We start from the raw sequence: 15,305 nt of genomic DNA on the forward strand, positions 1-15,305 counted from the left end.
CAGGTTCCAACAACTGGGATGAGTGATTCCCGTCTGGCTAGGGCTGCTCTAAATGCCCCCTCCATGTGTGGACTACACCTGAATTGAGCCTGGTTTTTCTTTCTACTGTGACAGGGCCTTAGTGAGTTCAATGCATAGTCTCATAAGAGCTGGGGGTAGAGTGACACAAGCACCCTTGTGGCCACCACTACTGTGACTACACTGCATCAGTTCTGAAACCAGTACAGCACTGGGTCTCATCCAAGACCTGATGTAATCGGTCCCTGGCTGCTCCCTATTTCCTTTCCACTATTTTATTCTCCTTCCACAGACAGCGAAGCCTCACCCCATGGCCACCACCACTACAAGTCCACAGAGGTACTGCCAGGCTACCGCTGATGTTCACTTAAGAACCAAGGGCTCTTACATCAGTTTGTGCTTAATGCTGCCAGGCCTGGGACTCAGCCTTCAGGGTAATGGGCTCCCCTGTGGCCCAGGACCTATCCAGATATGCTGGAATGGTGCTCGTGCCACCTCTCCAGCAACCGGCAGCAGCATAGCTCCTGACTCCAAAAGAGACCTCTTTCTTCTGCTTGAGGAAAGGGGAAGGGAGAGTAAAAAAGACTTTTTCTTGCATTTGGATACCAGCTTAGCCACAGTAGGATAGGAAACTAGTCACGGCTGTGAGGTCCCTATTCCAGGTCTTGCTCTGGGTGATATACCTGGACATACATTGGGCAAGAAAAGAACCCAGTGTCTTGAAGGGAAGGACCCAGATCATCGCCTGCTGACTAAGGAGCTCTTAGGCCCTGAATAACCAGCAGTAATACCCACCCAGTATACCATGGGCCTTGGGTGAGACTGTGAGATGAGTATATTCCCAGTTGTGATGGCTATGGTGAGAGACTCCATCTACTTCAGAAAAGCAGAGGGAAAAGTAAAGGGGCATTTGTCTTTCACCTTAGGTACTAGCTCACCCATAGTGGGGTAGAGTAACAAGCAGGCTCTTGGGATCCCCAATTCCAGGTTTTGTCTCTTAGACAGCATTTCTGGACATCTCAGTTAGTGTCTCAGTGGGTCACATATCTCTGAGGTCCACCTGCTCAGAGCCCAGCTCAGCACTAGGAATTGCCTAGGAGTTTCAGTCCTTGTGGCCTAGACTGCCTTTCAAATTTATTTTATTTAGGCCCTGAGAGCACTTTAATCCATGGTGTCAAGGCTTGTCAAAACTCAGGTTCCAACAAGTGGGATGAGTGATTCCTGTCTGGCTAGGGCTGCTCTAAATGCCCCCTCCATGTGTGGGCTACACCTGAGTTCAGGCTGGTTTTCCTTTCTACTGTGACAGGGCCTTACTGAGTTCAATGCATAGTCTCATAGTTGCTGCACTCTCCCTCTCACAAGAGCAGACCATTCTCTCTCTGCCCCACATGGCTTCTGCCTGGGGATCGAGAAAGTGTAACATCATGAATTCAAGACTGTCTTTCCTACCCTTTTCATTGCCTTCTTTAGTCATATGAAGTTAAAACTAAGTACTGTGAGTGTTCATCTGATTTTTGGTTATTATGAAGGTGCTTTTTTTTTTTTTTGGTAGATAGTTGTTAAATTTGGTGTTCCTTTGTCGGGGACAATTGGAGGCCTATTTTCAGTCATTTTGCTCTGTCCCTCTACTATTGAATACATTTAGTATTTATTGGTAAGTGCTTTGCTCCAGGAGCTTTCAAAATCTTAGGATCAAAAGATATGTAGGTAAAAATCTAGAAAAGACTACTGCCTCTGAGTCTACATTGTCTCTGTATGATATAAATGAATGCATGAATACATAATTAAATATACAATGAAATATAAATAAATAAAAATAACTTTGTCAGGTTTTGACTGTGTGCAATATTTTAAATTAAAAAAAAATTTAATTATTCACATTGAACTTAAAAGTTATTATAGGAATAAAATTGTTTGAAAATATCATCTGAGGCCAGGCATGGTGGCTCATGCCTGTAATCCCAGCACTTTGGGAGGCCAAGGCAGATGGATGACTTGAGGTCAGGAATTTGAGACCAGCCTGGCCAATATATATAAATAATACTCAACCAGTTACTGCTTTTAGAGAAAAATAAAGGTCTTTTGAAATTATAGTTGTCTGCATAATGTTAACTTCATAATATATTTTCCATTATACTTAGAATATCCAAAGTTTCTATACATTAATTATTAATTGAAAGTATACTTTTATTATCCAGTTTGGTTCAGGCTGCAGGCATGCTAGAATCTTTTTTCTTTTTTTTTGAAACGGAGTCTTGCTCTCTTGCCCAGGCTGGACTGCAGTGGCAAGCTCCGCCTCCCGGATTCACACTGTTCTCCTGCCTCAGCCTCCCGAGTAGCTGGGACTACAGGTGCCCACCACCATGCCCGGCTAATTTTTTATATTTTTGTTAGAGACGGGGTTTCACCATGTTAGCCAGGATGGTCCCGATCTCCTGACCTCGTGATCCGCCCGCCTCGGCCTCCCAAAGTGCTGGGATTACACCCTGAGCCACTGCACCCGGCCTAGCATCTTAACAACAAAGATTGATGAGGAATGAGAGATAGATGGAACTGGATGGAATTGGCTGGGCTGTTTTCAGCTTCTTAGACCCTGGAAGTATGTACTTAACAACTCAATGGTTCTAGAAAATTAATCCATTCAAAATGTGGACAAGATTAGTTAATTGGGAATATGGGAATAAAATATAGTTTCCTAGAGAAAGATATTAGATTGGTGTATAACATACTAGGACACTCCTCCAGGGGTCTTAGATTCAGACAGTAATATTCACCTAGCAAAAATCTTAAACAGTGTATGAGAAAACTTCACAGAAGCCTAGTTTTGTTATTTGGGTCAATAAGGTGAGGAATAGGAGCAGGCTAATGACTTAGCAGCATGGGGCCATGCAGAGTCCTATACGAATATTATCAATTCCAAACCTAATGTAAAATGTCTTTCAAAACTTCACCTATCATAAGGCTAGAAATTCTAATATATTTTATACCCTGACCAGGATTTGTTCTAGAATCTATATAGGGCTTAGCATTTGTGTAAAAGCCATCAGTGATGTGTAAAGAATTGTGTACCAAGTCAGTGTGTCAGGAGTAGTCATACAAATAACATTGGGGTTTTGGAACAGCATTATGAATTTAAAAACAGAAATTCACACTTGCTATTAAAAGTGGGTAGAGAAAATGTGAAATTTTTGATAAATGCATGGTTAAATTCTCAAGGACAGATGTTGGGAATAGTCTATTCATCAAAGCAAAAACTTATTTCTTTCCTCTTCCTTTTCTGATTTCCCCCTCCCCTTTACCCTCCTCCTCCTCCACTCTTTTTATTTTGATTTTGAAGAAAGAAACCAGAGGTTTCTGAATAATATTATGGCCTAAGAAACACTCTAAATAGATCAAATGCTCTCTTGTTAATGCACATGATATAAGAACATAATAATGTTTTTTCTCTAGATTTCATTTGGAAGTTCATGACATCTAATCTAAATGTAAGCACAGTATAATGCTTTAAATTATTATTACTATGTATTACATCTAACAGCCTAAATATTGCAAGGTTTAAAATTAAGAAATATTAAGTTTGCTTTATGTTCCCTGATTTTTTTCATACTTAATGTGAATAAGGATGTCCTTTGTTATCTGTTTTCACATTCATATTCTTTATGCAAAAACATCACTTGTCGTCAATCTAAGTACTCTGTATTAAAAAGCAGTCTATATTTTCATAGCATACAGACTGCCTGTGACTTATAACAGTTTGGCTTAACTTTACCATGGTTCAAAGTTGGTAATGCATTCAGTATGCTCCTGGACTTATCATGGGCCTGAATCTTGTGTTCGTAGTCCCATCATAAGTCAAGGAGCACCTCTATTAATGTTATTATTAGAACATTAACATTTACAGTACTTTGTACTGAAACTTACAACATGAGCATTTCATTAACATTTACAGTGATTCCTGTTGACTTTTTTTTCTGTTTCATTCTTTGTTATTTTTTATGGTGTATGTATCAGTTAAGATTCTCCAGAGAAAAGTATATATATATATCTCTCTCTAAAGATATATATATATATAAAGATATATATAAAGATATATATATAAAGATATATATAAAGATATATATATAAAGATATATGTAAAGATATATATATAAAGATATATATAAAGATATATATATAAAGATATATATAGATGCACACACACACACACACATATATATGCTTTATATGCTCTTAAATAATGTGTGTATGTGTATATATATATATATATATATATAAACTTAAGGAATATTTTCATGCAATTGAGGGGGCGGGCAAGCTCAAAGTTCAAAATCTTCACAGCAGGCCTGCAAGCTGGAAACTCATGCAGGATTTAAACCTGCAGTCCTGAGACAGAAGTTCTCCTTGGGAAACCTCAGTTTTTGCTTTTAAGGTGTCTTGACTGATTCAGTGAAGCCCACCAACTTTATCAAGAATAACGTACTTAGAATCAACTGATTGTAGGTGTTAACCACATCCATAAGTACTTTTCACATCAACACGTAGACTAGTGTTTGATTAAATAACTGAGTACTATAGCCTAGTGAAATAGGCAAGCAAAACTAACCATCGCTCTGTGCAAACTCCTTTTTGTCATAAAAGCTATGACATGAGAACAGTTCAGAACTTAGTGTGTTACATTAACAATTTTAGAATGTACTCACTCACCCTTTCAAGCATACAGACTGCTGTAATTGCTTTGAAATGCAACCTTCAAACACAGTAGAGGAATATAGAATCCCAAACCTTCTTAGATACACCTAAATTATTCTCTCTTTAGAGTATAACAAGATAAAAATTATATATCCCTATAACCCCAATTCTCTCTAAGAAATAATATTTTTAAAGCTTAATAGTATCAGAAGTCACACACACAAACATTAAGGTTGCATAATATGTGCCAGGTGTCTTTTATGGTAGAAATGATATTAAAGTAAAGCCAATAGTCTTTATACATTACCATCAGCTAATTATAAAATATAACTAAATAAACAACTATTATCAGGACACTAATATAACTCAAAGGAAAAAATGTCTATAGGTCATCCTAGCACATCAGTTGGGGCTACCTAAATATGGTGAGTTGGTTGAATAGCATGTAGAATAAAGGTGGCATTCTAGTTACAGAAAACTAGTTATGCATAATTTAGAGATATGAGAAAACACAATACCCTGGAAAGCAGTTTAGTATCACTGCTAGAACTGGGGACACTTTGAAGCATTGTTGGGAGAAGAGCCCTGCAAGGTTGATGGAGGTCATCCATCCAAAGACTTTGCAGGTTTTGTTTAAGAAATAAAACTTATAATTTTTGGATTTGGGATTTTATTTTTATTTTCTGTGGGCATTGCCACTAATTAGCTGTGTAAAACATCTGTTATATTTTTGCATTACAGACACTTTTTGAAATGCAGGTAGAGAGCAATAATTATGCACATTTTTTAAAAGCTGATAGGCTGGGCATGGTGGCTCATGCTTGTAATCTCAGCACTTTGGGAGGCTGAGGCAGGTGGATCACGAGGTCAAGAGATCGAGACCATCCTGGCTAACGTGAAACCCCGTCTCTACTAAAAATACAAAAAATTAGCTGGGCATGGTGGCAGGGGCCTGTAGTCCCTGCTACTTGGGAGGCTGAGGCAGGAGAATGGCTTGACCCTGGGAGGCAGAGCTTGCAGTGAGCCAAGATCGCACCACTGCACTCCAGCCTGGGTGACAGAGCAAGACTGTCAAAAAAAAGCACACACACACACACAAAAAAGCTGATATATGCTTTCCTACAGTGAGGGTTATTTGATGTCATTTGGCATTACATGTAATTCTTTCTCTTTAAAGGTTGGTATCATATATTTATTATACCTTCTTAACCTGTATTGATACTACATTAAGGGGACCAGGTAATATTAGTATATTACCATTGCTTTTAAAAATGACAAGAATACATTTTGTTAGCAAGTCTAATATTTCTTCCTCACTCCAATGATTTTTAGCTTTTTTCTCTCCATCAACTGATTTTCTTTTTTTAAAAGTAATTTTGTTAGAAGGAATTAATAAACTGTGCTGAAATCTAAAGCATTAAGAGAAAACTCAACATTCACTTAGATAGTCATAGCATCTCACAATCCCATCAAATGAAGTCATGTTGCACCTCTGCCATAGTAAAGAAACTGCCATTTGTGGAACAGAGTGTGATAACCACTGCACTCCAAGATGCTGCTTTAAGTCATGTGTACAAATGATATAAATCATTACTTGTACAAAACTAGAATTTTTGTAAGAGACTTTTATTATTGAAATAGAAATTGAATATTAATTAATTAGAAATAAAAACCTCTTTCACACATTAAGTCATTCTACCTTCTTTTTTTTATTATTATACTTTAAGTTTTGAGATACATGTGCAGAACATGCAGGTTTGTTACATAGGTATACATGTGCCATGGTGGTTTGTTGCATCCATCAACCCGTCATCTACATTAGGTATTTCTCAAAATGGTTTTGCTTTCCAAGATATTTTAATGTATTCTCATTTCCAAATCTATGACTGAATACACTAGTTATATAGATATTCCATGCATTTCATTTATGCTAGCAGGAACAATTTTATGTGCTTTATTTCTAACATATTTTTCTCAAATTTCACTAGTTTAGGGTACCATGCACCCTCATCATCATCTTCATTACCAACATCATATTCACTGCCATAGTTACAGTAGCTAAATTTTAAGCATATTCTCATTTTTATGCACAGATTTCCACATTTATATTCTATATTTTACAAATAGAAGGTCAGTTTTAAATGTCCAATGGTTAAATGTCTTGCTCAATAAAACACAGCCAATAAGTATAAATGCTGAATAGATTCAGGTCATGCTTATAAGTAATGCATTGTCATCTATGTAGGGTCAAAGCTGCAAAAATTTCAAAAACTCCTCCAATAAATTAATATTGTTACCTGTGGTGGCATCATCATGGATTGGTTGTATATGAATATTTTGCATGTTTATTGTAATTTCCAACAATTTATAAATTTTCTTAGTTGAGCATGTGTTTTCCCTGTAATACCTATATCTTTTAATTAAAATATGATAGCAGAAAAATAACTTCAGCTACATCAAAATTAAAAGTAATACCTTTTAAATATATTCCATTACTAAACAAATTATTGCTTGATTTAAATATTTAAATATTTTTTTCCTAATTTTTGAGAATCTCACAATCATTTATTTTTAGATCCACTTCCCATTCCTTCTGTAATATATGTGAAGACCTATAATGCATTGACCTTATTAATCTGAAGTCACTCAGATTTTGCTTAGTTTCCTTCCTTCAGTCCAACACTCTTACAATGGAAACAAATGAGTAAAGGGGCAGGGTGAATTGACAGATTCCTGTAAATTAGTTGATAAGACTATGCATTGGAATAATATGTGTAAAATTGCTCCTAAGTATCCAAAATGGTTGGGTTCCAGAATCCCCTTCAGATACCAATATCTGTGGATGTTCAAGTCCTTAATATAAAATGATAGAGTATTTGCATATGGCCTATGCACATCTTTCATATACTTTAAATAATATCTAGACTACTTAAAATATCTAAGAAAATGTAAATGCTATTTAATTGGTGGTTATACAGCATTTTTTAAATTTGCATTATTTTTGTTGTTGTATTTTTTTTTCAAATAGTTTTTTTTTTTCTTTCTGGTTGGTTGAATTCACAGATATAGAACTTGAAGATACAGAAGGCCATCTGCATGTGTGTATGTCTCTTTGTGTGTATAACTGAAATGATTTTTTGATATTTAACCAGAAAAGTTCAACCTTTAGTCATTAGTTGGTATGATCCAATGTAGACTATATAAGGCCTGTACCTGTTAGAGATAGCAGGGCAGTATAAGTTTACTTTATTCTATCTCCTTCATAGAGCTTTCAATGTTCAACTCACTGTGATGCATTGAGTAATCCACAGCAATCATGATGGTGTCCTACATAGAATAATGAATTGAACAGTTAATTCAAGTGAGACATTAGGCCCCTACAGTTCAGTTTAAAGAACATATATTTTTCTAATAGCATACATTTTTTGTAATAACTTACAAAAAATCTTCTGTTAGAATGACATACTAGAGAAAATGTGAAATACGAATTTGGGCAAGTGTGAGATTAATTCTGACCACTAGTCCTAGAAAAGCTAAAACAGACAGGTCAGCTGTTGGGTAGTTCTTTAAAAACAGCCAAGTTTTTGCATTTATCTTATTATTTAAAAATAATAATATAATTAAATACTCACCAAAAACACCTAATGACTTGCAGTCATTTTCAAATAAAAGAAATAAAGTGGCCAAAATGTTTATGTAAGATGATACACAGAAGACAAGACAGCAATCCAATCCACAGAGAGCTAATTCAGAACAAACACTCTGAATGTCATTAGAATCAAATGAATCTCTAAAAGACAACAAAGCTACAGTGGATCAAACATTGTAATGAACAAACTTTTGGTTTGATGGCTTTTAGAGAGTCATTAAATATATAAATTTGAATTTCACTGGCAAATTAAATCATGCAGGTTAACTGACCCTAGGCATATTATTAGTACTAACCAAGTTGAGTTGTGTATGTCAAATTCTCAGTTACCCATGTGTATATTTTAGAGGCTGCTATACACAGAAACAATCAAACACTTTAGCACAGTTCACAAATGACCACTTCTCTTTACTGCTTCATTAATATAACTGGAACTAGGACTTATTTAGCTCCAGCCAAATGATTTCAAAGGGGCTGATTTTTTGAGTCCCTGGGAACATCATTTCAAAGCAGAAGAGAGATGTGCAGGAAAAAACATAACTACTGAAGCAGTTTGAATGACTTTCAAGTGAGAAAATTAAACTTTGATACTAATAAGGCGGTTACTGAAGCCCTGCTTTCTTTAATTAGTGATCCTATGGGCTGCATAGGACCTAGTAGGTTAGCATTATATGCAAAGAGGAAGAAGGATATTTTATTAAAACTTTGCACTTCAAATTAATGTTCTTTACCATAATATATAAACTATAAATACATTGACCTTGATGTGAGGGCTGGGCTTAATTAAAGAAATGTTTAACAGATAATGAGTAATATCCAATAGATGCAGATGCTTTGAAAAGTGCTTTTAGGACAACATACAATTTTTATTATTTACTCCTTTATTCTTTATTTTAAACATTTTAAAGTAATATTTATTAAATTTCTCTTGTACACAATGGATTATTGTGTTAGAAACTGTGGTAGCAGTTTCAATTTCCACTTCTTTCTCTTCTATATGTGTTTTTACCTTGTATTCCTCTAAAATATATTTAAAGTAATATATACATATTCTGCCATTGTATATATATTCATATATGCTATTCAAAGAACTTATTTACACACACTAATATATAAATGTATACACTATAATATATTTATATATGAACTATAAGATAAATTATATATCAAATATTATGCAAATACATATAGTAATAAAATAATGTATATATTACATATATTTACATTAATGTACTTTTAGAATGCAAGAATTATGAGGAAGATAGACTTGTAAGCAAATAAATGCAATGCAGAGTGATTATTGTTAGAAAATTACCAAAAGAGTGCACTAGAAGGGTCAAGGAATCTTTCTTGTGAGGATAAAATGAAATCCAGAGCTCATTTTGTAATGAAAGGTAAGTAAAAGTTCACCAATGGCTAATGGATTCAGATCTTATTTTTTCTCTCCCCAAAGGGAAAGCATATATAAAAGACCAGAGAGCATACATAAAGAAACAGCATGGCATTTGGAAAAAGAAAATGAAGAAAGAAAATGAATGAAAGTAACATCATATGGTTCTAAAGAGTAGCCTACTGGGAAAGTTGTAAAAGGTGTTGATTGCACTCTCACATGAACCTATAGTTTTTACTTTATCACAAACCTTATTGGAGTCAATAAAAAAAGTTAAATGAGGAGAGTTGCTGGAATATTTAGTGATATTATAGCCCCTTTATTAATTTTTTGAATCAATTTATTCATTCACTCTTTCAAAAAATATATTTTGAGTATATTTTTTTGTGAAAAAAATATACTCAAAATATTTTTTGTGAAAGTACACTTTCACAAGAATTTTTTGTGAAAGTACACTTTCACAAGCATCAAGGATATTCAGAAAAATGTGATCTCACCAAAGAGATAAAATAAGGTGCCTGAAACTGATTCTAAAGTAAGGAATATGTGATGTCTCAAAGAAAAAAATCAAAATAGATGTTTTAAGGAAACTCAACAAACTTCAAGAATATACAGAGTATCAGTTCGGAAATTAATGAGAGATATTTAACAAAAAGACTGACATTTTTAAAATCAAGCAAAAATCTTGGAGCTAAAAATACAATGATTGAAATAAAAAATGCAATAGAAAACATCAATAGCTGAATTAATCAAATAGAAGAAAGGATCAGTAAACTAAAACACAAACTATTTCAAAACACAGTCAGAGGAGAAAAAGAAAAAAAAAGTAATGAGCAAACTTATACTATCTATGGGACAACATCAAAAGAGTAAATATTCAGATTACTGGAGTTAAAGAGGTAACAGAAAAAGACAAATAGGTAGATAGCTTATTCAAAGAAATAATAACAGAAAACTTTTCAAACCTGGTGAAATATATAAATGTCTAGGTATGGGAAGGTCAAAGATCACCAATCAGATTCAACCAAATAGGAATACCCAAAGATATATTATAATCAAACGCACAAATGTCAAAGACAAAGAAAGAACTCTGAAAGCTGCCAAGAGAAAAGGATCAGATAACATACAAGGCAACTTCTCAGTAGAAATCTTGCAGGCTAGGATGGAGTGAGACAATATAATCAGAGCACTGAAGAAAAAGTGTTGGACATCAAGAATATTGTACCCAGCATAGCTATCCTTCAGAAATAAAGGATATAAAAAGACCTTCCCAGACAAAGAAAAGCTAAGATAATTTGTTGCTTTCAGACATGTAATACAAGAACTACTAAAGGAATTTTCTCAAATCTAAAGAAAGAATGTGAATGTGATTGTTATACTAATATTGTCATCACAGTGTTTAAATAAATTACATCTTTAGCAAGAAGACTGAGAGACAAGACATTTAAACATTATCATAGGTAAAATATTTTTTAAGAGATAGGCTTTCTGAAAATTTCAAACTATTGGGATAGAAGGGAGTTAATATACATAGTTTCTTTTTTTACTGTGTTTCTTTTTTTGTGATCTAATTTGAGATGGCATCAGTTTTAAATACTTGTTATAACTCTATAATGTTTTGTTTAAGCATCATGGTAACCACAATGCAAAAACCTATAGCAGAGGCACTAAAAATATAAAGCAAAAAAATTAGAACATACTACCAGAGAAAATAACAACAACACACACATACACACACATAAGAAAGGGATAAAGGAGAAGAGTTACAGAATAAGTAAAAACAAGTAAAAGTGGCAGTAGTAAGTCCTTAGCTATCAATAATAACACTGAGTGTAAATGGCTAAATTATCTCATTAAAAGACATAAAAAGTGGCTGAATTGATTAATTAATAGTAAGACCCAACTATATGCTGTCTACAGGAAACTCACTACACTTATAAAGAAACTCACTTCACCTAGAGAGAAAAAGTGAAAGGATGGGAAAACATATTCTATACAACTGAAAATGAAAAAACAGTAGAGGTAGCTATACTTAAGTAAAATAGTCTTTGCATTAAAAAAAACTGTATACAAAGACAAAAAACAGTAATTATATCGTTAACAAGGGGTAGATTCACTAATAGGATATAATAGTAGTAAGTATATATACACCCAACAATGCAGCAACCAAATATATAAATCAAATATTATTGGATATAAAGGGAGAAATAGACTGCAATACAATAACAGTAGGAAAATTTACCGTCTCATTTTAGATGATGGACACATTATCGAGGCAGACAATCAACAAAAACAAAAAAAATCTGGATTATCTGTACTCTAGACCAATGGGTCCAACATGTTTACAGAAGGTTCCATGCAATTGCTACAGAATACACACTTTTTCATCAGCACATGAAAACTTCTTTGGGATAGACCATATGTTAGTTCACAAAACAACTCTCAACAAATTCAAAAGGAGCAGAAACCTTATCAAGTATCTTTTATGACTACAGTGGAATAAAACTAAAAATTAATAAAAGACGAGCCTTAGAAAATGCCCATCACATGGAAATTAAACAACATGCTCCTGAATGACCAATAGGTCAATTAATAAATTAGGAAAAAAATAAAAAATATTGAAACAAATGAATATGAAAACATGAAAACACATGCCAGCATCTATGACATACAGCAGCTACAGTGGTACTAAAAAGGAATTTTGTAGCTATAAATGCCTACATCAAAATAAATTAGAAAGACTTTAAATAAATGAGATTAAAAATATAAAATTTCAGCAAAATATGTTGATTTCTTGAAAAGATTAACAAAGTTGACTTTTGGCTACACAAATTAAGAAAAAAAGAGAAAGACCCAAACAGATGAAATTAGAGAAAAAGGAAACATTACAAGTGATACTACAAATATACAAATGTTGTAGTCTCAGCAGTGCACCAAGATGTAATACTCTCGGCCTTGTCTGAGATAACACCCAAATTTCTTTGTTTTACCTCCAAGAAGATTAAGGAGTGCAGACACAAAGGTGAGGTTAGAGTGAAAGTTTAATAATTGAAAGAAGAAAGCTCTCTCCCAGCAGAGCAGGGGGCCCAAATGGGGTGCCCCCTATGAGGCTGGGGTACAGGATTTTTGTGGACTGGGAAGGGGAAGAAACGTGCTTAGTCAGCGGGCTGCCTTGGAGAATGTGGGACTCAGCTTGGCCTGGGGCGTTGGCCCAGGACCAATCAGAAAGCTGGATTCAGATAGTGGCTGCTCAGTTTGGCCCGGGACCTATCAGGAGCTGAAGTGAAAGCTTGGCCTGGGACCGTGGCCCAGGACCAATCAGGGGCTGAAGTGATGATTCATAGAGGCCTGATTTACAGTCCAAAGAAAGGAAATAGAATGGCCATAGGAACCCACTGGAGCCCACTGTGCCCATCACCACAAAAGGAGAAGAAACTTTCCTGATAGCCCACTGACTGTATAAAGGACAAAGGTATTTCTATGCCAGTCCTTGTCCCCTTATCTGAGTGAGCCAGAGGTCCGTGCTAGTTTTTATCCAAAATGGTGGGAGGTTTTTCTGTCTGTGCAGGCGTGGGCGTGTCTCCAGGCACAACACCCTGTATAGTTGCCTCAATTGTGCCCGCAGCCTGATTTTTTTTCCCCAGGCTGCTTTTTATGTTATGTGGAGGTGAGGCACTGACCTGTGGGCCGGCAGCTTTCAGGGGACTCTTCTCTTGCTATCTACCTAAGGCAAGCTAAATAACTCCTTTCACAAAGACAATTAGAAACTTATGGATAATTATACATGAGCAATTTAGAAAATTTAGAAGAAATGAATAAATTCCTGTACACATGTAATGTACCAAGATTGATTCAGGAAGAAATATTAAACCTGAACTGACCAATAATGAGTAACAAGGTTGAAGCAATGACAAGAAGTCGCCCATCAAATAAAAGCCAAGCACCTGCTGAATTTACTACCGAATTCTACTGAAAAGGTAAAGAATAATTAATACCAGTTCTACTTAAACTGTGTCAAAAATTTGAAGAGGAAGGAATACTTCCAAACTCATTCTACAAGGCCTCCATCGGCCTGATATCAAAACCTGACAAACAAAAAACATAAAACAATAAACCAATATATCTGATAAACATGGATGCAAAAGTCCTCCAAAAAAAAAAAATACTAGCAAATTGAATTCAATGACACATTAAAAGGTCATTCACTTTGATCAAGTGGGATTCGTTGCAGGGATCCAAAGATGGCACAACATATGCAAATGAATAAACGTGACATATCACATCAACAAAATCAAGAATAAAAACCAAATAATTACTTCGATTGATGCTGAAAAGCATTATATAACATTTGATATCCCTTAATAATGAAAACTCTCAACAAACAGTATAGAAGGAACAGACCTCAACACAATGAAGGCTATGTATGACAAACCCAAAGCTAATATACTGAATGGGGAAAAATTGAAAGCCTTTCCACTAAAATCTGCAAGACAAGGATGGTCTCACTTTCACCATTGTTATTCAACAACGAAGTCCTGGCCAGAGCAATTAGGGAAGAAAAAGAAATAAAAGGCATCCAAATTAGAAAGCAGGAGGTTCAATTATCCTTCTTTGAATAGGATATGATCTTATATTTGGCAAAACGTAAAGACTCCACCAAAATACTCTTAGAACTGATAAATTTAGCAATGTTGAAGGATACAAGATGAATATAAAATGTAGCATTTCTATATGCTAACAGTTACCTATCTGAAAAAAAAATCAAGAAAGATATCATGTTTACAATAGCTACAAAAAAACCTAAGAATCAGTTCAACCAAAGAAGTGAAAGATTTTTGCAATTTATACAATTTTAAAAAATTATAAAACATTGATGAAGGAAATTTAAGAGGGCACAAAAAATGAAAATCTATCCCATTCTCCTGAAGTGGAAGAATTAATATTGTTAAAATGTACTACCCAAAATTATCTACAAATTCAATACAATCTATATTAAAATACCAATAACATTCTTCAGGGAAATAAAGAGCAATTTTAAAATTTATATGAAACTACAAAAGACCCAATCAATATAAAAAGTAGCATTTCTATATGCTAACAGTGATCTATCTGAAAACAATCAAGAAAGCAATTCCATTTTCAATAATTTAAAAAAATCATATTGAAGAGATATGTGCACTCTTAGGTTTATTGCAGCACAGTAGCCAAAATAGGAAATCAATCTAAGTGCCCATCAGTAGACAAATGGATAAAGAAAATGTGGCATATATGCACAATGGAATATTATTCAGCCATAAGAAATATTGAAATCCTGTCATTTACAGAAACATGAGTGGAACTGGAGGTCATTATGTTAAGCAAAATAAGCCAGGCACAGAAACCTAAATATTGCATATTCTCACTCATATCTAGGAGGTAAAAAAGTAAATCTTATGGAGGTTGAGAGTACATTGGTGGTATCAGAAGCTGTTAAGGAAAAGAGGTGGGGGAGGGATATGAAGAGAAGTTGTTTAATTGGTAAATACAGTTAGAAAGAACAGGTTCTAATATTCTACAGTA

General features: G+C 34.6%; 1 protein-coding gene across 1 annotated transcript in view; it reads left to right on the plus strand.

The window, feature by feature from the left end:
• LOC129135926 (uncharacterized) overlaps nucleotides 1-15,305 on the plus strand; it is a 458,825-nt gene that overhangs the window by 148,903 nt on the left and 294,617 nt on the right. The gene's annotated exons all lie outside the window — the stretch shown is intronic.

Source organism: Pan troglodytes, chromosome 11, assembly GCF_028858775.2.
Source record: "Pan troglodytes isolate AG18354 chromosome 11, NHGRI_mPanTro3-v2.0_pri, whole genome shotgun sequence".
NCBI classification, from domain to species: domain Eukaryota; kingdom Metazoa; phylum Chordata; class Mammalia; order Primates; family Hominidae; genus Pan; species Pan troglodytes.